Genomic DNA, 13,581 nt, shown 5'->3' on the forward strand with positions numbered 1-13,581 from the left:
CATATTTATACATCGTTAATTAATTTTTCAATCCACAAGAAATAATTGTTTCTAAAAAACAATATTTTTTAACAAGGGACATAAAAATAGACATTTTTAACATAAATATAATTAAAAAACCACACGTTTTGATCATTTTTTGCTATAATTGACATGCGAAAATCACAATTTTTATACGAAAATTTTAACTAAAAATAGTTAAATAATAGTTTTTTTTTATGAATTTCATGTGAAAAAAATAATAATAATCACTTTTTTTTTTCAAAAAATAATGTTTAACTTAAAAATTAATGTGAAAATCACATATTACAAATATTGAACGCATAACAACCTTAATTGAGTGTATATTCTTCTCATAAAATGTCAAAGTCAAAACATTGCAAGTATAACTACTTAAAAGTTACAAAAAATGAGCTTGATTTCCAAGCATAACTTAAATTTAATCAACAATGTTATGTAATCCAAACTCTTCGTCCTCTAGAGTTTCATCATTGTCTTCTTCCACAATATTTTCTACTTCTTTTTGCTTTTTTTCGTCTTCTAATGGATCTTTGATGTCTGCGAATCTCCCAATGTATGTCTTTCCAAACATCCCATGTAATGGTGGTTGAGGTTCCTTTGTCTTTTTTGCCACATGTGATTCACTAAAGTCCTCTTTCTTCAACCCAATTTCTTGCATTGCATCTGGAAGAAATTGAAGAGCATTAATTCTTTGCTGAATGAAATTGTATTGTAATGGATCTTTTTCGATTGCAATGCAATGTCTTCCTTTTTGAAGGCAGCATGCTAGTGTTGTACCTAATTATCAAGCACAAAAGAAATAATGAATTAAATTAGTACAATGACATATTAATTAAAAAAATAACATATTTAAATTCAATTCTATATAATAAAACTTATCTGACCCAGAAACTAAATCCAGAACCCAATCTCATTCATTTGAACATATGTCTTAAAATAGTTAATCAATAATTGTGGTTTTTGATAAATCCTAACTATCTCTCCTTTTGCTTCTTTGTCTTCATATGTTATTTTTCTCACAACAGCATCATAAGTCAGTATTTGGCTATGACTCTTTCCGTCCACCCAATTAAAAATCATAGACATATAGCTATCATCTTTTGCCCAACTATCAATATGAATGAACTCACAATCATTTATAAATACTTGATCGTCACGATTAAGAAGATTTGACTTTTGCTTGTAACATGAAATAGTAAAAGTTCAATCAACTTGTACATAAATGATTTTTTCAACATTATCAAATATATATTTTAAACATCTTACCATGTAAGCTGCATCCTTGAATTTGTTTTCCCTTTGAAGCTTGACAATATCATTGCCAATTGTGTGTCTGAATGAAATGTCACAAATCCTCATAATGGTGATGATGTGACTTATACAAATCTCGCAACCACTTTACTAAGAGCTTGATAAGTATAAGGGTCACTATCATAGTCAATATTTGGAATATTGAAACCATGGGGAATATCTGCAATAACTAGGGCATAGTCCCTTTTAGGTATGATTTTAGAAATGTCTTCACAGTCGCCTTGTATTACTTGATATTGAACAGTTTCTAGCCCATTCCAAATGAAATGTGTAAGAGTTGGATCAAGTTCAACATTCTTAGCACGTTGCTTCCTTAGTCTTTCGGTCTTTATTTTTTCAATAAAGGTTCTGAAGCTAGTTGGCGCTCCATTATCATCCTTCTTCATCTTTTATAAAATAAACAAATATATGTGTAAGTTATAAATTAAAAATAGTACACAAATGAATAAAAATGAATGTGTAAATCAAGATACCTTTTTAAATGCAAGATAAAAAGCTTTTAATGTTGACATAGAACTTGAATCTGGATAGTTGCATACAACATCATCCCAACTATCTTCATTCAACAATCTAACCATTTGTTATTGAATTTCATGTAAACTTTGTGACTACATAGATAAAGTAACAAAAAGTCAATATAATGATATGTATAACAAATACTACGAAGAACAACATGTTTTATTAAAGGAAAATTATAATCTAGAAATAAATAAAAATAATTCACCAAACTTACTTTTGAAATTCCTCAGACATTTCCTCCAATGATAATTCCCTTGACTTTTCACAAGATAATATTGTTTTGACAATTTTTTCATCTTTTACTCCTTGCATTGCTCTCCAAGGTGTGATAGTCATATCTTCTGGAAGCTGCTTCAATTCAGGATCTGATTGCCGCCACATATCAATGGCTTAGACTTTTTGACCTTCTGGTTTTTAATGCCAATGTTTTCCCACATGCTAAAAATCTCATCAATCAACTTCCAAACATCTCTAATTCTAAATGCCAATTGGAAAATGTTATCAACACCTCTGAATATATCACTAGGAAGGTTGCGTTTTCCACCTTTTGAATTGGGTTTCTCTTCAATTTGATAGCCTATTTCCATACAACATTCCCTTCGGAAATATGTAGTAACATTAATCCTATCCCCACCACATTTTTCTTGAAATTCACTATGAATAAATCTAATCCTTTGGATAAAAGTCATAGACATCCTATATTCATTATCTGAATTATGATCCCATGCCACTAACTTTGCTTCTGTATCCGATAAACCAGCATAAATGATACATTTCATTGTTTCAAAATGTGGGTTATTGGGATATTCCTCCATCAATTGTCTTTGAGCTTCTACAGAATGGTTCCTCCCAAGCACATAATAATTGTATTTAAAACATTTTGACTTATCAAATGCTTCTTTGTTGGGAACTTGAACTGGATCAACAAGAAGCACATAATTAACCACATGAGAATATGGATTATACCTCATCAATGTCTTCAAGTTGTGAACATGTAGATGGTGTGGCTTTCTGACTTGATATTGACATTGTCCTTCACTTGCCTTATAGGTTTGTCTGACATTAAGCTGAAATGTACAACCACCATCAATTAAGTTTTTCTTTGTCAAATTCTGTCGAATGGCATTTTGTTTTTTTTTTTATAATGCCATCCTTTAAATAAGCTCTTGGTATAACAATTTCTCTGTTTTCTTTTGAAGTTTCACTAGGTTCTTGACTGCTGGTAATGACTACTTCAAAATCTTCAATTTTACTTTTCTTCGTCATAACATTCTCAACAGATTTATTTTTGGGCATTGTTACTTTTGGTCTTTTACGACTCTTCTCAGTTCCAATGTCATCTTCAGTACGGAAACATATGCTTCACTGTCAGTTTCAACTTCATTGCCCTCAAAAGTAACTTGTCTACCCTTGCTAGATTTATCCGCTAGAGGCCTTTTTTTCTGATCCTTTGGATGTAGTTTTGTAGCATCATCAACTACTACATTTTGCTTGTTTTCTATATCTTCTTCTAACACTAAGTAAAAATTGTTGACAACTTTCATGATATCATGCTCTGTGAAATGAATGCCTCCCAACATAATTGAACAACTTTCAACAAAATTCTGCCAAACAAAATATCATATGTCAACAAAACAAAATTAAAAAAATATAGAGAGACACTTTCAAGAAAGCAAATACAAATATAAATAGCAATATTTACGATGTTTGTTTCATCTCAGTTACGATTTGTTTACACAACTTTGTAGATACCTCTCTCATGTCATACAATGAATATGTTAGTCGATATTTAACCCTTTCATGTGACTTGGGAGCTTTTGTAAGTATGTATACAACTTCAGTGTCCGGTACCAAACTCATATCTATGACTCTTCCCATCAGCTCAAAAATTCCATTTTCATTCGGTATATCAAGATATAGATATATGTTCACATTTTGGCTTTCCTTTTCTTTCACATACCAGATTCTTGATGGGAATTTCATTTCTTTTGAATTCTTCCAATCTAAAATCATCTTCTTATCATTTCAGGTACTTGAAAGATTTGTAGCCATGAGCTCAAGTGGAGTTCGTTCACCAATGTTTTTTGAAGATGCACCTTTAAGTGTTTTTGGTCCAAACATATTCACATAAATCTTCTTTGATGCCATTTTCCTGAAAAATAGAAACACATAAATCAGTAAATAACGAAAACATATTAATTTAAATCCACAACGAAAATATATCATAAATTTTTAATTTGTATAATCAAATAATTGAAATTAAAAAAATATTAACACTAAGAAATGGAAGAAGCCCATTCACACCACCCTGTCCATCGGCAGAGTGGCGGGCGATTTCCCTACCCCTTACCGCTCACACCCCCTACCCCTCTTCCCCCTCAACTGACCCACGTCACGCCACGCCACCCCACCCCGCAATCAGACGGCCATCCAACTCCACCCTTACCCCCCTTCCACCCCTCCCCCCACCCCCATGCCACCCCTCCCCCAAACCACTTCCCCCCCAACGCCCCCTCCACCCCCTACCCCCCAGCCCCTAGCCCCCAACGCCACTCCACCTCCTTCCCATCCGCCCAACGCCCTACAGCCTATCCCCTCTTTCCCCCCAACCGAGCCACCCCACCCCAAAATTGGATGGCCACCCCAGCCCACCCAACCCCCCTCCTCCTTGACCCCCTAACCCCCCCTCTCTCGGCCCTCTCTCCAACACCCCCTACCCCCTCAACCCCGCTGCCCCTAACCGCTCTCCCTCGGCCCTCCCTCCTACCCCCCTAATCCACCCCCCTCTCCCTTGGCCCTCCCTCCCACCGCCCTTCCCTACGCCCTCCTCACCCCCCAACCCCTCAACACCCCCACCCACCTATTCCCCCTACCCCCCTCAGCCCCAACACTCAACCCCCTACCTGGCCCTCACCCGCACCGCACCCCTTCCCCCCTACCCCTCCACTCCACCCACTATCCCACCCCCTTACCCCCCTTGGCACCCCCACCTCACCCCCCTACCCGGCCCTACACCCCACCCCCTTACCCCCCTCAGAACCCCCACCTGACCCCCCCTTCCCCCTACCCGCCCTTCCCCCCTCTTTCCCTTAACCCCCTCCCCTTCGGCCCCCACCCCCTTACCCCTACCCGGGCCCCCCCTTACCCCCCACCCCTACAAAGGCATCACCCCCTTACCCTGCCCTTTGGCCCTCCCCCCCTTACCCCCACCCGGGCACCCCTACCACCCCCCGGGTCCCCACCCCTCACCCCTACGCGGGCCCTCCCCTCACCCCCCACCGCTTACCCCTACCTGAGCCCCCCCCTTAACCCTACTCGTGACCCCTCCTTAACCCTCGCCCCCTCACCCCTACCCGTGCCCCCCCTTACCCCTCCACCCTCTCACCCCACCTGAGCCCCCCCTTTAACCCCCCACTCTTACCCTTACCCAGGCCCCCCACTTACGCCCTACCCGTGCTCCCCCCTTAACCACCCCCCTACTTTACCCCCTCACCCCTCCCCCCTTAACCCCCACGCAAGCCCCCACCTTAACCCCCCATCCTCACCCCTACCCGGGCCCCCCCCTTACCCCTACCCGTGCCCTCCCATTATCCCCACCCCCCCCATTACCCCTACTTGCGCCCTCCCCTTACCCCCCCCATTACCCCTAACCACCCCCTCCCTCCCCCTCCCCCATCGGCCGCACCCCCCTCCGTCACCCGCCCCTACCCCTCCCCCACGACCCGACCACCCTCCCCCTCCCCCTCCCTCCGCCATCGGCCTCCCCTGCCCACCCTTCCTCCCTCCCTCCCCTGCCTGCCCGCCCCTCCTCCTCCCCCACCCGCCCCGCCTCCCTTCCCTCTCCCCCACCCCCGCCCCCTCGATCGGTCGCGCCCCTCCCCTTGCCACCCTAGCAACCCTCCAGCCCACCCGGGGTGGCCATCCGATTCCGAGAATGGGAGGACCATCCCAGGCGGGCCGCCGAGGAGACGCAGGGTGGGCAGTGGTGCCCCACCCCGGCGGCCCACCTGGGGTGGCCGATGGGCCGTTGGGGTGGTGCGAGGAGGGGTGCCACCGCATTCCCCGCGCCACCCCGGCGGCCCACCGGCCCACCCTGGGCTGGCCGACAGGCCGCCGGGGTGGCGCGGGGAGGGGGCGGTGGCCCTCCCCGCGCCACCCCGGCGGCCCACTCAGGGTGGCATGGGGAGGGCCACCGCCCCCTCCCCACGACACCCCGACGGCCCGCAGGCCAGCCTAGGGTGGCCATTCGATTCCCAGAATTAAACGGCCACCCTGGGCGGGCTGGCGGGCCACCAAGGTGGAGCGTGGAGGGCCACCGCCCCCTCTCTGTGCCATCCCGACGGCCCGTCGGCTTGCTCGAGGTGAGGCGGGGTGGGGCGGCGGCCTGGGGTGGGCCGCCGCCGCCCACCTCACGCCACCCCAATGACCCGCCTAGGGTGGCCAAAGAGCCGCCGGGGTGGCGCGGGGAGGGGCACGGCCGGTCGAGGGGGCAGAGGGTAAGAGGCGGGGGTGGGGGAGGAAGGGGTGATGGGTGGGGGAGGCCGAGGGTGGAAGGAGGGGGAGGGAGGAGGCGCAGGCGGAGGGAGGTTGGGGGAGGGAGGAGGGGCGAGCGTGCGGGGGAGGCGGAGGGCGGAGGGAGGGGGTAGGGGCGGAGGGGGAGGGATAGGGGGGAGGAAGGAAGGGCAGGTGAGGGAGGGTGATGCGGCTGAGGGGGGAGGGGGAGGGCGGTGGGGTGAGGGTAAGGGGTGGGGTCCGGGGGGGGGGGACGGGTAGGGGTGAGGGGGTGGGTTAAGGGTGGGGGGGAGGTGGGGGTCGAGGGGGGTGGGGTGAGGGGTTGGGTTAAGGGGAGGGGGGGGGTGAGGGGGTGGGTTAAGTGGGGCGGGGGTGAGGGGGTGGGTTAAGGGGGTAGGGGTAAGGGGTGGTGGGGGGGTAGGGGTAAGGGGTGGGGGTGAGGGGGTAGGTGGGGTGGGTAAGGGGTGGGGGTTGCGGGTCGGGGGCGAGGTAAGGGGGGAGAGGCCAAGGGGAGGGGTGTTAGGGGGGGTAGTCCGGGTAGGGGGAGTGGGGGGGGATTGGGTAAGGGGTGAGGGAGGGGTGGAGGGGGTTAGGGTAGAGGGGTAAGTGGGGGGGGGAACGAGGGGGGTGGGGGATGGGGTACGGGGTGGAGAGGCGGGGGAGCGCGAGTAGGGGTGGGGTTGGGTGTGGGACGACGAAGGGTAGTGGGGCTGGGTAGGGGTGAGGGGGCCGTGGGGGGTAAGGGGTACAATGGGATAGGGGTTGAGGGTCAGTGGGAGGGTTAGGGGGTGGAGTGGGATGAGGATTGAGTGGGGAGGAGAGGCCGTGGGGTAGGGGGGTTAGGGAGGTGCAGTGAAATGGGGGTTGAGGGGACTAGGCGTGGGGTAGGGGGGAGGACGTGGGGGGAAGGGGTGGGTGAGTTTGCGGAGGGGGCCGGAAGGGTGGCCTGCTGATTACAGGATGGGGGTGCCCTAGGCCCACCATGCTCAAAGCGGAAATATTGGTTAATTTGGTTGATAAAAAATCTTAAGTTTAGAAAAAAAATAATTTACTTCGTTAAACTAATTTAATATGAGAATTTTCAAGGAAAAAAATTTAACTGACCTTTCAATTGCGAGAATTCTTCGTTGAATATGTTGTTGATACCAATGTAGCTGCTCCACAAATTCGCTCAAAGTCTTTCAACGAACCTCAGAAAACCTTGAAGTAATGTGAGTAATAGTGATAATGGAATATATATGTGAAATTACGGAGATGTTTTACCGTATGGTGAATGCGGGATTAATCATTTTAATAAATTTTAACATGTTAATTGTTTTATGGCGATGAACGAAAATATGATAAAGCGAATAGTATGGAATTGTTTTACAGCATGGTGAATGTGGGATTAATTTGTTTCAAAATGTATTATAAAACTTAAAAAAACTTTCAATTGTTTAGTAAATATTATATACTTTGACTCTTAAAATAATTTAGGTAGAAGTTGTAGTTTACAATTTTAACTTTAATGATTTATTTCATAAAAAAAAATAGTTTACATTTTTCATTAAATTGCAAAATAAAATAATGAAGTGAAATAAATCTCACAAATTTTTAGGAGGGAAATATTTTCACGAAATTTTTTGAGGAAAATATTTGGAGGGAAATATTTTGACGAAATTTTTTGGGGGGGAAATTTTTGGAGGGAAAATTTCATTCTCTAAGCTATATAATACCTTTAGGAGACTCTCCATTTGTATCATTCAACATCTTCTATTTGAAAGGGATGGATTGTCCTGATAGTGAAGTTTCGATTTATACAGCATCAACATCTTCATCACGTAACAACTCTATTCATATGGATGAACATAGCGGGAATTCTTCCACTATGAATAGAAAGTCAATTCTTCCACTTAGTCCTAATTCTAAGAACTATGAGAGCAGCACTGATGAAAGAGGGGGTGGAGAATTTCAAATAAATAAAGAGTCACAGATTCCACTTAGTCTGAATTCGAAGGACTATGAAAGCAGTAGTGATGATGAGCTTGATGACAAATTTCAAAAGAACGGAGTCTCACAGTGTTCACTTAGTCTTAATTCTATGGACTATGAAAGCAGCAGTGATGAAGAGCATGATGGTGAAGTTCAAAAGAATGGAGTCTAAGGACTATGAGAGAAATAATGTTAAACAGCATGATGATGAATTTCAAAAGAATGGATTGTCACGATGTCCACTTAGTCATAATTCTAAGGACTATGAGAGCAGCAGTGATGAAGAGCGTGATAACGAATTTGAAAAGAATGGAGTGTCAAAGTGTCCACTTAGTCCTAATTCTAAGGACTATGAGAGTAGCAGCGATGAAGTGCATGATGATGAATTTCAAAAGTATGGAGTGTCACCGTGTCCAGATAGTCCTAATTCTAAGGACTATGAGAGCATCTTTGATGAAGAGCGAGATGATGAATTTCAAAAGTATGGAGTGCCAGGGTGTCCAGTTAGTCCTAATTCTAAGGACTATGACAACAGTAGTGATGAAGAGCGGGATGATGAATTTCAAAAGAATGGAGTGCCATGGTGTCCACTTAGTCCTAATTCTAAGCACTATGAGAGAAATAGTGATGAAGAGCGCGATGATGAATTTCAAAAGAATGAAGTGTCACAATGTCCTCTTAGTCCAAATTCTAAGGACTATGAGAGCAGCAGTGATGAAGGACAGGATGATGCACTTAGTCCTAATTCTAATGAGTATAAAGGTAGCAGTGATGAAGGATAGAATGATACACTTAGTCCTAATTGTATGGACTGTGAGAGCAATACTGAAAATGCACATGAGGAAGAATATCCAATAAACATCGAGTCAAATTTTCCATTGAGTCTGAATTCTATGGACTATGACAGTAGCATTGAAGAAGGGGAAGATGAAGAATATCCTCCAAGTCAGTATTTGAAAAGCACAGTTGAGAATAGAGTGGATAACATTCCTCTTAATGATGATGAAAATCCTTATACAAACAATGATCCAATGATGGAGATGTTGCCAAGAAATATTGTATCGAGGAGTAGGAGCAGACATTGTCCTATCAATGCAAGATTTCTAGTTATACAAGGGGTAGAGCAGAATATTTGATGAGAAGAAGTTCTATCAGCACACTCATTTCAAGTGAATGTTGCCAAAAAGATTGCTTGAAACATATGGATTTCAAATTTGCATTAGAGAGTAGGAAGAGATATTTGTCAATGAATAAAAGCATGCAAAATTCATATTTAGTTGGGTGCATGCAATCTACATTGTCAGGTTATGATTATCATATTAAGAATTTATTTATCTGTAGAAAAGCTTTCAAAATGTTTCATTCGATTGGGAATTTTCGTCTCTTGAGAATTCAAGAAAATTTGGAGAAGGATCCTACATTTTATTCTGAAGTACGTCATAAAAGACAATTTGGGCCATTATCAAATACTGCAATGTCATGGATGAAATATTTCTTTTCAAAGCATGGAGAGTGTATGCCAAATAGAGAGACAGTACATATTCGAGATAATTTTTCAAGACGTGAAATCTACAACTTATACAAAGAATATGCAGAAGGTGCTGAGGGACATGGCTGGTTTATTACATATCAATATTTTGTGAAGGTATGGAAGAAAGAATTCAACAATGCCCGTATTCCTAAGAAGACAAGGATGGGGATTTGCAGTACATGTGCTTCTCTTAAATAAGAAAGGGACAAATGTGAAGGGTCAAAAAGAGGTAGGCATTCATAACTTTAACTTTTTAAATTTTATATTCATCATGTGTGAAAACATATTTCTTAATGGCTTTCTTTTATGTTGTCTAGATTCAATTGTCAAATAACTTCGGGAGCATCGCGAACAACAAACAAATGAAAGGAAAAAGTTGTACACGCATCGAAAGAATTGTTATGATAATATGAATAAATATTTGGGTTTGATAATTGATGGTATGCACCAAAAGAAAATACTTTTACCACATTTTGTCCGCACACCCAAAAATTTACAGGAGGAAAATTTTATTCAGTATCACTTGGTCGGTTGTATGGTCTTCAACGGGAAAATGTTGCCAAAGGTGTACTTCGCAGCTCCAAATATTCATAATGATGCAAATATGACCATAACCATAATTCATGATGTGTTTTCTCATTGGTCTAGTAATCTTCTTGAAGTTTTCTATCTACAATTGGACAACACATGCCGTGAAAACAAAAATCAGGTTGTTTTTGGATATCTAAACATGCTTGTTGAATTGAGAATTTTTCAGAAGGCAAAGGTTGGTTTCCTTCTTGTTGGGCACACTCATGACCATATTGATCATATTTTTAGTCGTTTTTCAGTCACATTGAGGAGGAAGGAAGCTGGGAGCTTGCCATCATTAATTGAATGTATTAAGAAATCACATGCTAGAGCCTACTTTTGATGCGTTGGAAGAAACTGTTGACATGCGAAGGTTTATTATGGGATCATATGGTGAGAGGAAATGCTTTGAAAAACTTAATGACATTAGCTTCCAACATCAATTTCGTATCAAAAAAATTGATGGGAAAACACTAATATGGGGCAAGAGGTATTTAACCACTGCAGAATGGGTGTCGTCATCAGGTTTGAAATTTTTGAAGTTCATTCCACATCATCCAATATTTGCATCAAAAATATTGTTATTACAATCAGTTGGTGAAGTTCATAATGCATGCAAACAAAATAGAGATATAAATTATTCTGATTGCCTAGAAGAAATTAAAAAATGTATTATATATACATATGAGTACTTTGACATTGTTGATTCAGTTTGGTGGGAGTCATTTTTCAATAATCAAAGTGATATCATTTTAACAAGAACAAATGAAGATATACCTTTGAAAAATCCATTTGTTTGGCCACAAAATGTGTCGAATGCACATGAGGAAATAAATATTGTTGAACAACAACAATCTCAAGGTATTATTAATTCTTCACAGGCAGAGGAAAGAGAGATGTATATTGGTTCCAGAAGATCTCGTGCACAACGTGAAGCCATGGAAGACCTTTACAGGGGTTCAATACAGGATATTAATGAGGGTTGCGTGATCGCAGTGCTAGCAGATGGAGATCCCAATGGCTATCCATTCTGGGTTGCTAAAGTTATAAATGTCTTTACAGAAAACGAGGATGTTATAAGTGTTGAAGTACATTGGTGTGCCACAAATACACACCCATTCAATGGTGTGTATAAGCCAAAGATGGTAGTTGACAAAAAAAAATGGTGGAAAGAGAAAATGAAAGGGTACGAATATAAATCGTCACTGCACAGACATATTGAAATTGGAGGATGTTGACATACTTGTTTATGACTTAAATTTAACAAAGAGAGGAACTCTTCACTTCAATATGATAGAGATTTTGAAAAGGTTGTTACCAGAAGGAACAACGTTGAGATGGGAGTCTGCTAAAACTAGTCGTAGATCAAGAAGAATTTTGAAACCTGAAATGATGGGCATGCATGTGGACTTAGATGGGGCACTAGTTGATGAAAGAGAAGAATATGGAACATCTTCGTTAGCATCCAGTCACTCATCTGAAGATGTGAATTCTGATGGTGTGCAAGAAAATATGAGTGATTTTGAATAATTGTTTAAGACATTTTATCTAACTGATGTATGCATCGTATCTTGAAATAAATTTTTTTATTTCCATATGGTGTTTAATGAGAAATTATGAGTCATTTTTATGTTGTTGGATCATTTTACTAGCATTTTTAAAATTTTTTGAAGATTGACCCTAAAAAAAATCATCATTCTAGTATAATCACTTTTTCATTTTCAAGCTATATTTTGCATGAAAATTTTGTTTTCACTGCCATTTCTAAAACATGTTCAAAATTGTCCCTACAAAAAAAAAACCATCGTTCCAGTATACACACTTTTCGTTTTTTAGCACTGTTTTTTTGGCCAAAGTCCCTGTTTTGAGTTTATAGTTCCCGTTTCAAAGTTTATATTGTTCTCCGTAAAAATTAATTAAGCATTAATATTAATTAAATTTAAAATAAAATAAAATAAAAACTATAATAAACTGATTTAACTCGAAATAAAATAAAAACAAAATAACAAAAACCTGGAAGTTAGACTCACAGCTAAAAAGAAACTAAAAGTAAAATTACACTCACAATAACCAAAAAGGCTAGGGGCTGAAAGGCATGGTGAGTGGAAAACTAGCTATGAAAGCCTAATTCTACGAAAACTTGGTATGAAAGCCCTAGGAATGAAAACAAAAGATTCTTATCTCGCAGAAACTTGCTATTCTTACCCCTGAAAACTTGCTAAGAACCTTATTTCCATGAAAACTGGTTATTGTTACTATGATGAAGAGGTCCACTTTAGGTTTACCCTAGTTCTAAACTCTCCATGAAAATAGGATGTTCTATCCATGAAGATGGCTCTTTTGGTGCCAAATTGTTGTTGTTGGCGAGAGGATTTTGATATATTGTGAGATATTTAAGAGAAATCCATGATGTGGTTAGAGGTTTTTAGGGCTTTTAAAATTTTCTATATAATTACAGCCTCTGTCATGGATAGAATAGCATTGGAGAGAACTTGGAGGCTTTTGAAGAGGTGGGAAATAGCTAACTCACAAATGAAGTCTGCAATTTTGGAGTTGGAATCACAAGTTAGTTGGATTTATGGGTTTACATGCATTTTTATTATGTGTTATTGTGAAAGGCAAGCCTATGTTAGTTCTACAGTTTCTGATTTTCTTTTGCTAGGGGATCGACATGATTTTTTATTTTCTTTTGCTAAGGGATCGATAAAAAATGAATGTAGAGTAGAGTGGGTTTTGTACGATTGGGCAAAGAGTTACATCCTTCTATGACGTTATATGAAGTTGCATCATCATATGAAAATTAAGATTTATACCATCAATTCTTTTGGCCTGAATGCATCGAGAAACTAAAATCTTTTCAACTCTAGTGATTCCTTTGGTCTGAATGCATTAAGAAATTGAAAGATTTTCAACTGCGCTTCATGAAGGTGTAACTACTATCTCTAGTGTGCACCTGAATGGTATCTCATGTAATCCAAGTCCTACACATAATTTCAACAATCAGTCTCTGTCTCCAATGCCTCAGTGAAAATTTCACAGAGTGATTTTTCTTCTACTTAGTCTATGGTGGTTTACAAACCTTATTCCCTTTGGATTACAGGGACTTCATGGATGCCCTTGAGATTGGATCTCTTCATAAGAGAAAT

At 41.6% G+C, this 13,581-nt stretch overlaps 1 protein-coding gene across 8 annotated transcripts in view; it reads right to left on the reverse strand.

The window, feature by feature from the left end:
- Window positions 1-407: 407 nt before the first annotated feature.
- The window catches only part of LOC149157274 (sister chromatid cohesion protein PDS5 homolog A-like), a 344,827-nt gene continuing 331,653 nt past the window's right edge, over window positions 408-13,581 (reverse strand). Inside the window, exon 11 of one of the 8 annotated variants that reach the window (XM_089435756.1) lies at window positions 408-798. The gene's annotated coding sequence lies outside the window, so the exon portion shown is untranslated. Of the gene's footprint in view, window positions 799-1,699; window positions 1,719-3,985; window positions 4,004-13,581 lie in introns of those variants that run through there. The other 7 variants (XM_089435759.1, XM_089435754.1, XM_089435760.1 and 4 more) reach the window with 7 other exon arrangements.

This window comes from Pinus tabuliformis, chromosome 5_2, assembly GCF_031772625.1.
Source record: "Pinus tabuliformis cultivar Carrire ecotype Pingquan chromosome 5_2, CPIR1, whole genome shotgun sequence".
NCBI classification, from domain to species: Eukaryota; Viridiplantae; Streptophyta; class Pinopsida; order Pinales; family Pinaceae; genus Pinus; species Pinus tabuliformis.